This window comes from Capra hircus, chromosome 21, assembly GCF_001704415.2.
Source record: "Capra hircus breed San Clemente chromosome 21, ASM170441v1, whole genome shotgun sequence".
NCBI lineage: Eukaryota > Metazoa > Chordata > Mammalia > Artiodactyla > Bovidae > Capra > Capra hircus.
In genome coordinates, this window is record NC_030828.1 from 43959978 (window position 1) to 43974709 (window position 14732).

A 14732-nucleotide genomic window follows, 5' to 3' on the forward strand; every position below is an offset into this window, starting at 1 on the left:
GAAAAAAATACTTTTTAAAAAGACAATGCCAAATTAAAAAAAAAAACAAAAACCTAATCCAAAAAGATACATGCGCCTTAAGGTTTATCAGTCAGTTCAGTCGCTCAGTCGTGTCCGACTCTGCAACCCCATGAATCGCAGCACGCCAGGCATATATAGCAGCATTATTTACAATTGCCAAGACATGGAAACAAGCTAAATGTCCATCAAAAGATGAATGGATAAAGAAGATGTGGTATTTATGTGCAATGGACTACTACTCAGCTTTAAAAAAGAACAAAATGTTGCCATTTGCAGTAACATGGATGGACTTGGATGGCATTATGCTAAGTGAAGTAAGTCATACAAAGAAAGAAAAATATTGTATGATATCACTTATATGTGGAATCTAAAAAATAAAACAAAATAGTGAAATAACAGAAAAAGAAATAGACTCACAGATGTAGAGAACAAACCAGTGGTTATCAGTGGGGAGAGAGAGGAAGGAAGAAAATCAATACGGGGATAGGGGAGTGGAAGGCACAAACTATTAGGTATAAAATAGACTTGAGGATATATTGTACAACACAGAGAATATTTTGTAATAACTATAAATGAAAAGTAAACTTTAAAATTGTATAAAAATTTTTAATAATTTTTTTTAAAGAACCCACCAAATAGGGGGAGCATTCCTAGATTAACTTCATTCCAAAATACCTTGATAATTCTTTCACTCTGTTTTCCATTAAAATTAGATGTTCCACTTATACTATGACAAAAAATAATAATAAAAAGACAACCCCAAGAGGCTTCTGCAAATGTGACCAAAATTTTCTAGCGAGAAATCTCAGGAGGCTTACACAAAATTCCCTAGAGAATATGGCCTGTGTGTTACAGAGTCACAACTCAGCTTGCATCCTTGTTCTGAAACTTAAAAATTACCCCCTAATTTTCTAAGCCTCAGTTTCCTTATCTGTCAAACGGACATCATTATGCCTACATCATACAATTGTGAAGAAGAGTATATAGTTTTATATTTATATAGACACATATATATACTGACGTGTATAGCACACAAATTATGCTCAGTAATTTTTTTTCATCTTTCCCACAAATGATGAGAATGTGCCTGATAGTATGAATATCTTTAGGACTGTGGCCAATATTCAAACATGAGAGTAAATGAGAAAAAATTTCAAATTAACCAGTGGTAAACAGATTAATTAATTCCAATCAGGAGGTAAACTAGCCAGAGCTGCAGGCTTAAATCAGAAGAAAGAATTCAATAAAGGTCTAATTTGAAACCAGAAGGTCAGCTGTGAAAATAGCCCTATTTGTAGAACATATATAAGGAGTCACTTGTTATCACTGTGACTATTTTAGAGGTGCTCAGCATCTCTTTCAGGCAATGGCACCCCACTCCAGTGCTCTTGCCTGGAGAATCCCATGGATGGAGGAGCCTGGTGGGCTGCAGTCCATGGGGTCGCTAAGAGTCGGACACGACTGAGCGACTTCCCTTTACTTTTCACTTTCATGCATTGGAGAAGGAAATGGCAACCCACTCCACTGTTCTTGCCTGGAGGATCCCAGGGACAAGGGAGCCTGGTGGGCTGCCGCCTCTGGGGTTGCACAGTCAGACACAACTGAGGCAACTTAGTAGCAGCAGCATCTCTTTCGGTGCATGGGCAGGGCATCCTGGCATTCAGAACTTACAACTGTTTCCCAGCCAAAACTCTCAGTCAAAAGCAACCCAACCTTGCTTGAAACAGTAAAAATTGTCAACTCTGGAATGTTTAAAATTATAGAGGAGACGAAATAAACCAAACCATGTTGTTAATGGTTTTTTTCAGTTAGGAATGATCTCTGTATATTTTATATTTTAAGTATTTGGCACTTTTAAGAAATTTTAGGAAATTTGATAGATTTGGACTTTCATTCTAACTTAAAATGTATTTGTTCTTCAGTGCTTAGTCGTGTCCAACTCTTTACAATCCCATGGACTTAAAACATATAACTGAGTTAATTTCAATTGAAAAATAAAGAATATTATGCAGTTTGTAAACAAAATTGGAGTGTATATGATTAACTTGAGAGCACCACATTCATTAATTTAATTAGATTTATTAGAATGGGAAGGTTTGGATAGGTAGGTTAGGCAGTCAAAGTGCTTTAAAAAAAAGAGATTTAGTCAATTATAAATGCAGCCTAAAATGTTCAAGGGAATTTCATAAATTAAGATGTAAACAAGACAAACAGTTTAAGGCAATTTGGCCTGTTCAGCTACTCAATCAGATAATCAAATAACCCCCCTGGATTTATTATGTTTATTAATAAAATAAGAATTGTAATTTGAACTTGAATGTTTCAGGAAAAGTAGATTTATTTTTAACTTTTCCAAATTGAAGAATAATTTTTCAATCTCAAGGTTTAAGTTCTATTTTGTATCCACAAAAATATATTGCACAAATACTAAATAATTCTTTCAACAGTACCAGTTTTTAGGTTGATGACCACTTAAGATTTCTATTGTATTTGGAGAAACAAAATTGATACAAAAAATGGAATTTATTCAATTTTGAATGAAATACTTTTAAATTATTTTAACCCTCAGAAGAAGGGGGAAAGGAAATAGAAAAAAATTCAAGAGCTGATGATAATGAGGATGATATGATAGCTGAAACTTATTTTGTGCTTAATATGTTCCTTCAGTTCAGTTGCTCAGTCGTGTCATGACTCTTTGCAACCCCATGAATTACAGCACGCCAGGCCTCCCTGTCCATCACCAACTCCCAGAGTTCACTCAAACTCACGTCCATCGAGTTGGTGATGCCATCCAGCCATCTCATCCTCTGTCGTCCCCTTCTCCTCCTGCCTCCAATCCCTCCCAGCATCAGAGTCTTTTCCAATGAGTCAACTCTTTGCATAAGGTGGCCAAAGTACTGGAGTTTCAGCTTTAGCATCATTCCTTCCAAAAAACACCCAGGACTGATCTCCTTTAGAATGGATTGGTTAGATCTCCTTGCAGTCCAAGGGACTCTCAAGAGTCTTCAACACCACACAGCACAGCTCAAAGATCTTCACATGTAGTTCCTAAGAACTCATGAAATCATGGAAGAATAGCTTAGAAGAAGAAAGGAAGTGTGAGGGCTATCACGAGCTAAGAAAAGCTCTTCTTAATATACATCAATGTTTTCTTTTCTAAGGTAGCCCAGTTACAATATGCAGCACCCTGTGATACACCTGTTCACTTATTCCCTCACTCTTACAACCAACATCTGTTAAGTTCTTACTATGCGTCAGGCTACTGAGCAGTGCATAGCGTATAGGAAAGCATGCCTAGAGAACAATTAGGAGGCTGTTGTCATGATCCAAGCGGACTTCACAGTGCCTGATTTAGGGCAGTGGCAGTGGAGGTGTTGAAGAAAGGATAGACTGAAGAGTTACTTAGAAGTTAGAATTGATATAACCACTGGAAATAGGACATTAGGGGAAAGGTGGTATCTTTTCCCAGCTCCTCAAAATGCAAGGCCTGAGACCAGAGTTAAGATCGCAGCATTGATTTGCCAGATGCAAGCCCAAAGAACTGAGGATGAGGAAAGGGAAGCGAACCAGGACAGCTACGCAGTGACGGTGCGCTGCACGGCCACCCTGGACCCTGGTTCATGACAGAACAGAGAAAGGGAGACAGCGGGTCACTCAGCAGTACATTTTTTTTTTTTTTTTTTTTTTTTTTAGCACACAAGACTCCTTACAAGAGCTACAAAATACAAACATAACCCGAAGCAATCCACAGAAAGAAAAAGAGGGACTTTATCTCACAAGCTATCTCCTGTCTTCTGTTTACCAAAACAAACAACCCCTAAGGAAGGAGTGTGTGGAGAGGTAGGGGGTGAGAGTTCCATTTTGAAGAGTTTCACCGGCTCTTAAGAGATGTCCATATGGAAATCTCCAACAGGCAGTTGAACGTTGACAGAGTCTGGAGCTCAAGAGAGAGAAAGCCAGGTTAGAGAAGACCGGGTAGTGAGCACACAGTGTGTTCTAGGCTGTGTCCCCCAGAAGCCCTCCTGGGAATGAAGCACTGACTCCCCCAGCCATCAGAACTGTTGCCTGCTGGTGGCCATGGCCAAATCCCTCTCCAAGAATGACCCTCTATCAGAGGAAACTAACTTACCCAAGTCTATGCACCTGCCATGTGCATGCAGTGACAGACTGATGTGGGATTGCAAAGGCCTGTCCTCTTTGCCTCAGTTCAGGTCACCCCAGCTTGAGTTCCCTAGAACTGAATGATGTCAATATGAAACCACACTGCCAGTCCTGTCTCCTTCATCCCACTCCCAGGGCAGTTTCTAAGAGTGGCCACCTGCATGCAAATCTGTGTGTCCAAGTCTCCCAGAGAACACTACGCAACATAGAGTAGAAGCTGAAAAGCTTCTCTTTCAAGAAGCTTGTCTGTAAAAAGAAAGGAAGATACCTAACGAAGGGTACTGTCAAAGGAGAGTCTTTTGAAGTATAATTGATTTACAATATTGTGTTAGTTTCAGCTGTACGGCAAAATAATCAGTTGTTGTTGTTCAATTGCTAAGTCATGTCTGACTCTTTGGGACCCCATGGACTGCAGCATGCCAGGCTTCCCTGTCCTTCACTATCTCCCAGAGTTTGCCCAGATTATATATATTCATATTTTAAAGATCATTTTCCATTATCGGTTATTACAAGATATTGAATATAGTCCCCTGTGCCTCCAGCAAATCCTTGTTTTTTTAATCTATTTTATGTATGGTAGTTTGTATCTGTTAATCCCATATTCCGACTGTATCCTTTCTCCCCTCCTTGCCCCTTTGGTAACTGTAAGTTTGTTTTCTATGAGTCTGTTGTTATTTTGCATATAGATTCATTTGTACTATTTTTTATATTTTACATATAAGTGATATTTTATAATATCTTTCTGTGTGACTTACTTCACTAAGAATAATATTCCCTAGGTTTATCCATGTTGCTACAAATGACATTTCATTCTTTCTGATAAATATTTTATTTCATACCACATCTTCTTAAGCCAGTTGTCTATTGATGGGCACTTGGGCTGTTTCCATATCTTGGCTATTGTAAAATAGTGTGGCTATGAACATTAGAGTGCATGTCTCCTTTCAAATTAGAGTTTTTGTCTTTTCTGGATATATAACCAGGAGTGGGATTGCTGGATAATAAGGTAGCTCTATTTTTAGCTTTTTCAGAAAATTCTATACTGCTTCACATAGTGGCTGCACAAATTTACATTCCTACCACGCTGGAGGAGGGGGGTTTCCTTTTCTCCACACCCTCTCTGGAATTTATTATTTGTAGACTTTTGATGATAGCTATTCTGACTAGTGTGAGGTGATACCTCATTGTGGGTTTTGAGTTGCATTTCTCTAATAATTAGTGATGTTGAGCATCTTTTCATATTACTGTTGGCCATCTGTATATCTTCTTTGGAAAAATATCTTTTCAGACCTTCTGTCCATTTGTTCATTGGGTTGTCTATTTTTTCAACATTGAGCTAGCTGTATGAGCTCTTTGCGTAATTGTGGTATTAACCCCTTATTGGCCACACTGCTTGCAGATATTTTCTCTTATTCCATACCTTATCTTTTCACTTTGCTAATGGCTTCCTTTGCTGTGAAAAACCATTTATGCCCCATTTGTTTATTTTTGCTTTTATTTCTATTGCCTTAGGAGATGTATCTAAGAAAATATTGCTATAATTAATGTCTAAGAATGTTTTGATTATCATGTCTTTTTGGTATCATGTCTCATTTTTGTTAATTTATTTTATTAAAGTATAATTGATTTACAATGTTGTATTGGCATGTCTTCTATTTAGGCCTTTAAACCATTTTGAACTTATTTTTGCATATGCTAAGAGGGAGTGTTCTATTTGATTTACATGTAGTTGTTTAGCTTTCCCAGCACTTGTTGAAAAGACTCTTTTCTCCATTGTATATTCTTACCTCCTTTGTTAGAGATTAATTGACCATAAGCGTGGGTTTATTTCTGGGATCTCTATTCTGTTTCATTGATCTATATGTTTCTTTTTGTGTCAATAGCACACTGTTTTTGATTCCTGTAGCTTTGTAGTATAGTCTGAAGTCTGGGAGGGTTATGCCTCTGGCTTTGTTCTTTTAACTTGGGACTACCTTGGCAATTCTAGGTCTTTCGTTGTTCCGATCTGTAGACTGCTTTGAGTAATATAACCATTTTAACAATATGAATTCTTCCTTTCAAGAGTATGGAATTATCTTTCCATTTCTTTGGATTATCTTCAATTTCTTTTATCAGTGTTTTACAGTTTTCAGTGTATAGGTCTTTAACGTTCTTGGATAAGCTTATTCCTAGATATTTTCTTTTTTTGATGTGATTTTAAATCAGGCTGTTTTACTTTCTGATATTACATTATTAGTGTAAAGAAATGCAACATCTTTCTGTATATTAATCTTGTATCTTGCTACCTTGCTGAATTATTAGTTCAAATAGTTTTGGGGTAGTTTTTACAGAGAGTATCATGTCACCTTCAAAAAGTGATAGTTTTACCTCTTCTCTTCCATTTTGTATACTTTTCTTTCTCTTATCTGATTGCTGTGACTAGGACTTCCATTACTATGTTAAATAGAAGGGGTGGGAGCGGGGATCCTTGTTTTGTTCCCAAATACAGCAGGAAGGCTTTCTGTTTTTCACCACTGAGTATTAAGCTGGTGACGGGGATGTCATAAATGGCTTTTATTATGTTGAGCTATTTTCTGGCTATACCCATTTTGGTGAGTTTTATCAAGAATGGATGTTGAATTTTGTCAGATACTTTTTCTGCATCTATTGAGATGATCATGTGTTTTTTGTCCTTCCTTTTGTTCATGTGGTGTATCACATGATTGACTTGCATATGTTGAACTATCCTTGTGACCCTAGATGAATCCAACTTTATCATGGTGTATGATCCTTTTTATGTGCTCTTGGACTTGGTTTCTGAATTTTTTTTTTTTTTTGATGATTTTTGCACCTGTACTCATGAAAGATATTGGCCTATAATTTTTTTTTCTTAAATTTTGTAATGTCTGTGTTTGGTTTTAGTATCAGGGTAGGTGATGGTGGCTTCACAGAATAAATTTGGGAGTGTTCCCTCTTTCTTGATTGTTTGGAAGAATTTGAGTTCACTGGTAGAATTCCCCAGTGAACTTGTTCAGTTGGTCTGGGACTCTTGTCTGCAAGGAGTATCTATTTCAATTATTCAGTTCAGTTGCACAGTCATGTCCGACTCTTTGTGATATCATGAATCACAGCACGCCAGGCTTCCCTGTCCATCAACAACTCCCAGAGTTTACCCATACTCATGTCCATCAAGTTGGTGAAGCCATCCAGCCATCTCATCCTCTGTTGTCTCCTTCTCCTCCTGCCCCCAATCCCTCCCAGCATCAGAGTCTTTTCCAATGAGTCAACTCTTCTCATGAGGTAGCCAGAGTATTGGAGTTTCATCTTTAGCATCAGTCCTTCCAATGAACACTCAGGACTGGTCTCCTTCAGGATGGACTGGTTGGATCTCCTTGCAGTCCAAGGGACTCTCAGTCTTCTCCAACACCACAGTTCAAAAGCATCAATTCTTCAGCACTCAGCTTTCTTCACAGTCCAACTCTCACATCCATACATGACCACTGGAAAAACCATAGGCTTGACTAGATGGACCTTTGTAGGCAAAGTAATGTCTCTCCTTTTTAATATGCTACTTAGGTTGGTCATAACTTTCCTTCCAAGGAGTAAGTGTCTTTTAATTTCATGGCTGCAGTCACCATCTGCAGTGATTTTAGAGACCAAAAAAATAAAGTCTGACACTGTTTCCACGTTTCCCCATCTATTTCCCATGAAGTGATGGGACCAGATGTCATGATCTTCGTTTTCTGAATGTTGAGCTTTAAGCCAACTTTTTCACTCTCCTCTTTCATTTTCATCAAGAGGCTCTTCAGTTCCTCTTCACTTTCTGCCATAAGGGTGGTGTCATCTGCATATCTGAGGTGATTGATATTTCTCCCAGCAACCTTGATTACGCTTGTGTTTCTTCCAGCCCAGCGTTTCTCATGATGTACTCTGCATAGAAGTTAAATAAGCAGGGTGACAATATATAGCTTTGATGTACTCCTTTTCCTATTTGGAACCAGTCTGTTGGTTCATGTCCAGTTCTAACTGTTGCTTCCTGACCTGCATATAGGTTCCTCAAGAGGCAGGTCAGGTGGTCTGGTATTCCCATTTCTTGAAGAATTTTCCACAGTTTATTGTGATCCACACAGTCAAAGGCTTTGGCATAGTCAATAAAGCAGAAATAGCTGTTTTTCTGGAACTCTCTTGCTTTTTCCATGATCCAGTGGATGTTGGCAATTTGATCTCTGGTTCCTCTGCCTTTTCTAAAACCAGCTTGAACATCTGGAAGTTCACGGTTTACATACTGCTGAAGCCTGGCTTGGAGAATTTTGAGCATTACTTTACTAGCGTGTGAGATGAGTGCAATTGTGTGGTAGTTTGAGCATTCTTTGGCATTGCCTTTCTTTGGGATTGGAATGAGAACTGACTTTTTCCAGTCCTGTGGCCACTGCTGAGTTAAAATTAAATACTTTTAATTATTACTACAGATTAAGTTTCACTTCTAGTAGTTGGTCTATTCAAATGATTCAATTCTTGTATCTCAGTTTGGGCAGGCTGTATGTTTCCAGAAACTTGTCTGTTTCTTCTAGGTTGTCCAATTTGTTGGCATACAACTGTTCAGAGTATTCTCTTATGATTTTTTGAAATTCTGCAGTGTCTGTTATTTCTTCGCTTTCATTTTTTATTTTATGTATGTCCTCTCTCTTTTCTTCTTGGTGAGCCTGACTACAGGTTTGTCAAATTGTTTAACTTTTTAAAACACCAGTTCTTGGTTTTATTGATCTTTTAAATTATTTTTTTCTGGTCTCTATATAATTTTTTTCCTCTCTGATCTTTATTATTTTTTCCTTCTGCTTAATTTGGGTTTTATTTGTTCTTCTATTTTGAATTCTTTTTGGTGGTAGACTAGGTAGCTTACTTGAGATTTTTCTTGTTTCCTGGGGAAGGCCTGTATCACTATGAACTTCCTTCTTAGATCTGCTTTTGCTGCATTCCACAGATTTTGTAAGATTATATTTTCACTGTCATTTGTCTTGAGGTATTCTCTGATTTCTTCTTTTATTGTTGACTCACTAGTTTTTAAGTAGCATGTGACTTAGCCTCCATGTGTTTGTTCTCTTTCTATTTTCTTTCTGTGGTTGACTTCTAATTTCATACTGTTGTGGTCTGGTCAGAAAAGATGCTTGAAATAATTTCTATCCTCTTAAATTTATTGAGACTTGTTTTTGTAACCTAGGATGTGGTCTATCCTAGAGAACATTCCAACCAAACTTGAAAAGAATGTGTATTCTGGGGGTTTTTTGTATATAGTATCTTATAGACATCAATTAAGTTTATAGTTTCTTGTTTTTTAATCCCATCTGCCACTCCATGGGCTTTTCCAGGTGGTCTAATGGTGAAGAACCTGCTTGCCCATTGCAGGAGACCCAGGAGATGCAAGTTCAATCCCTGGGTTGGGAAGTTTCCCTGGAGGAGGGCATGGCAACTCACTCCAGTATTCTTGCCTAGACAGAAGAGTTTGGGGGGGCTACAGTTCACAGGGTCACAAAGAATCAGACACAATTGAAGCAACTTAGCACTCATGCACACCATTCTATGGCTTTTGATCACAAAATTTAGTCTATTGACATTTAAAGTAATTATTGATATATATGTACTTATTGCCATTTTAAACCTTGTTTTCTAGTTGGTTCTGTAATTCTTCAAAGGAGGATTTTCTAAATTTAGAAAGACTAAGCATTTTTATCTGCTGATGAGAAAGAGCTAGTTGAGAGGAAAGAATGGAAGATTCTGGATGGAGAAAAGACTGAAAAGAAATGGCATCCAAATCACAGGTACAACAACTGTCTAGGAGGAAAGACATTCCCTGTGATGAGAATGAGGGAGAAGGAGAATATAAGTGTGAATGTAGGTAAAATTTATTTTCACTGTAGGAAAGGTTAGATCATCTACTGAGAGTAAGAGGAACTGGAAGCTGAGAGTCAGAAGCTTGATGAGAGTGGGGAATGTTAGAAATAGGTAGTGGGGACAGTGGCTGGGAGAACAACCCAGTACAAGGCTATAGAACTGCTGAGCAGTGATGAAGTCCAGGTTGAGCATGAGGTCACCAGGAATTTATGGGGGCAGTCATCATAGTACTAAACATGGAATGTTATAATGATTCACAGGCCTCTCTCAGCACATTTGCCTGACAAGCTGGTGTATCCACTCAATGCTGGACAAATGGATGGACCCAGTTTTTATCTCCTCCACAAACAGAGTTTCATCAACTAAAACCATATGAAAGCTATCTTGGGTCAATCTCTTGCTGATATTTTTAGTCTAAAGACATGTTAAATCTAAAGACATATATATGTTATATGTGTCTCTGTCTATATATATATATATGCTAAGTTGCTTCAGTCATGTCTGACTCTTTGCAATTCCATGGACAGTATCCCTCTGTCCAAGGGATTCTCCAGGCGAGAGTACTAGACTGGGTTGCCATGCCCTCCTGCAGGGGATCTTCTCAACCCAGGGATCAAACCCACATCTCTCTATGTCTCCTGCATTGGCAAGTGGGTTGTGTATAGATACAAATATATATGTGTATATGTATTATGCATGCATGCTTTGTAATTCATGTATGCTATGCAATATGCGTATGCATTAAGCAGTTTTCCAAAGATCACTGGGCAGAGCAGAGCTCAGGTCAACTTGGGTCATCTACCTTGCATTCCATATACTGGGATATATGATATGCTATGTGAAACTGCCAAAGAGTTCCAGATGATTTACTACGCTTCCAGTGTTTCCTTCCTTCCTTCCTTCCTCCCTCCCTCCCTCCATCTTTCGTCTCTGAGCATGGTACACCTCTTGGAATCCTTTCTGATCTCCCTACCAAGCTGTCCCCCAGCTTCATTATGTTCAGCCCTCATTTGCACATGCTCTTGACACCTGGTGTTTGGTGGCAGAAATGGCTGATAAAATTCCACACTGATTAATTTCATGTTTAATCTAACTGATACTTCTGTAGCCTTTGCAAATAACCTTTTTGAACAAAAACTGCAACAGCTCATTCCAAACCCGATCAAAGAGGTATGCATGACTCACAGCCACTAAATAAACATTGATGCCTGATGGCAGTAATATGGCTATTTATATTCAGAGCCTGATTTAACCAGTGGCATTCCTGTAATAAGATAATAAGCATGAGCTGTTTACTAGAAAAAAAGGAGAGACTGTGGTGCTGGTGTTCAATAAAATCTCTTAACAGGCAAATGAGTCTCTGAAATTGGTTGGCAAATACGTCCAGAATGAGATGTGCTAATTAGTTGCTGTTACTGATTTTCTAAAATAAAGAGTTTAGACTTAAATTAGCCCTGAAATTTAGTACAATAAAAATATTGGATATATGATATCATGTTGAGAGTCTTATAGATTATATCTAATATATGTCCAGCAGTACAATTTAAAAAAAAGAACTCTGCATATAAATCATGGGATTTTAAACAGAAACTGTCTAAGAAGAGGTTTTAAATGTAAGGAATTAGATATTTGTATCTCAGGTTCAAGTTTTTTTCCATACAGAAAGCATTTTGTAGGTGAACCTCTTGGCTATGCAAGCAAAGATGTCTATTACTATAAGCACTTTAATGTTTAAATAGGAAGAGCGAAAGAATATAAGAATTATCTTGATCACTTCTGGATACCCTTTAAAATAGATTAAGCCATTCAAAATCAAGATCACAGAGGTTCTCGGTGAACATATAAGAGATAATTGTCCGGATTCAGAAATACATGATGAAAGTATCAAGCTTATGAAGCCTCTCCCAGCACCATCCAGTGCTGTTTCTCCTCCATTGCGGTAAGAGCAGCAGGCATGCTGTGTCTGCTCCCTTTCTCCTTCTGCCATCACTCCAGGCAGCGCCTTCCAGCTGCTAAAGATGCATGTTCAAGCTTCCATTTTTCACTGCTTCTTTCACCCACCCAGAAGGAGCTGCCTCTAATAGGACTCGCAATTTCAAATAGTGAGATGATCTCAGAAGATATCCAAATATTATTTTTAATCAAATATTATATCTGAAAAGATGTGGCCAAGTCATAACAGGATTCAGCTTGTGTATCCATCATATTTTTTCCCCAAACCAACTGAATTCAAGAACTTGCTGTTCGAACTTAGCTGGTTGAGACGATGCCTGTTTTCCCAGAACAAATAGTCATTCTTCTTTTAAAGCCAGCTAGATGGCTGATGTCAGTGCTATAGCCCCAAAGTAGTAATGTTTCTAATGTTAGCAATGAGTCAGTTCATTCATTTAGGTTCTATTTATCTATAGCTAAACTAACAAAGGTTGATTATTTATTTACTTTAATTTAGATGTTCAGTCTGTATCAGAGTCTTTAGTTACCAAGGGTAATTGATGATGTATAACTTTGTTTCCATGTCACAGCCATGCCCCAGCTCAGGTAGCAACATTTTCAGCTAATACTGAAATCTAGAATTGTTAGAGACACTCTCATATAGTCTAGCAAATAACTGAAATTACAAACAGCATCCTAAGTCATGAACATGTGGTCTTCCCTACATTTTTCAACAATATAACTTAAGGTTCTCTTGAAACTAATTCTATCTAGCTTAAGACGAAAGGTAATTTACTTGAAACGATATTAGCAATCTTATAAAAGGTAAGGAAAACTTGACAAATTACACCTCAGAAGTGCAAGAACCACAGCCAGAGACATGAAAACACAAATTTCTAGGCTTATTCTCCTGGTTTTGGTAGCTCAAAGACTTAACATCTCTTGGTTCCTTTCTTTTTTTAAGATTCCATACTCTAAGACAAAAAAAAAAAAAATTCAGTTGGTCTAACTGGGCTCAAACAAATGACCTGAACAAATCAGTTATGACTAACAAAGAGAGGGTCAGGATCACATGGCATAGACATGGCTTCTGTGCAAGTCCCAAGAGACTGGAGGATGGTTGTCCAGTGGGCAGCAAACCCAAGGGTCCTATACACCAGTGCTCCTCCAAGTGCTGGTCCCCAAAACAGTCTGAGGCCTATCCATGAGGGTGCTGTTTAAGAAGCAGGCATCAGAATCCAAATCAACACATTGCTTACTTCATTGAGAAAATCTTGCTATTAAAAATTGTCAGCTGAACTAAAGTGTGTGCTAGTGACACACTGGGTCACCTCCTGCTGCAGCACGTCTTACCTCCTCGAGGACCAGTAGGGTACAGTCTGCAGACCACCCTTGAGTAGCAGTCTCTTCTCTTCAGCCCTTCTCTGACGTTACGGGACTCATACCACAGCAACCGAGAACATAGACTTTGAGGCCACCTGGGATTCAGTTCTCACTATGCTGAGCTGCTGAGTGACCTTGGGCTAATAAATACTCTGAGCCTCAATTTCCTCATCTATGCTGAAGGTAATGATACTACCATATTTGTCAGGATTCCTTCAATTGCAGGCAGCAGAAAGTCAAGTCATTAAGGTAAATCAGATGAAATTGTTGATATCCAATCTGCAAAAATGGCAATTTTATGTGGTTCAAGCTAATAGCTTAAGCTAAAAACGATTTTATTTCCTTATGAAACTGGCAAGTATAACAGTGGTTCAAATGAATAAAGAGAACTAAGGCTCAAATCTGAATCTAAGGCTCAAATGAATAAAGACAAGCTTTCTCTTTTCCAGCAACCAGAGTTGGATCATGTGGCACAGTATGAGGCTAACCAGCCCTACTTGGGTCATGCTCCCAAGTCCCTGGCCCAATCACTGTTAATATATATAAACACTGTTTATATATATATATATATATATATGCATGCACATAATGCTTCTTGATGGGTCAGACTCGGGTCATGAGCTTGGGAGACGATCAGGCAGGTCTGTCAGATAAATCCTTTCTGTTTTGTTCAGTCATATCCCTAGTGCCTAGCACATAATAGATGTCCTCAAAATTAGGTAAATAAATGATTGAGGAGGGGGTATTGTGCAGCCTCTCCAGCTAAAAGGAGGCAGACAAAAGCAACAGAATCCCATGATAAATGCCTACATCATATGGTTGTTGTGAAGATCAAATGAGAATGTGATGCACGTGGGACAGAGACAGGCACATAAGAGCACTTTTATCAGCCACACTGATCAGGTCAGAGTGGAAGCCCGTCTCTTCCATGCAGTGATTTGCACATAGCAGGCACCCAGGTTTTTTAATTGACTGGATGAGCTAATAAGTGAACTCATGGACAGACAATGAGCAATCTGGATCCCGTATCTTCCTTTGGAAAATGTTCTCTATTCTATGGCAATTCTGATTTTGTCTGAGTTTTTCCTATAAACAGCAGACATGAATCACATGATCAAATAAAGCAAGAGCAAACAGGCAATAAATTACAGCTGGAGGCATTTTAGGTGAAGACCTACATTAGGACAACTTTCTAGGGTCTAGAAGACAAATTTTCAGTGACACTTAAAACAGGCTGGTTTATATTGTGATTCTTTCGGGTAGAAGAAAAGGGACAGATGACTTCTATGAGTTCTTGCCCAGCAACTGGCAGCACTGGTTGGTCACATTCCAATCCAAGTGAGGGCAGAGGAAAGGGGACAGGAGCA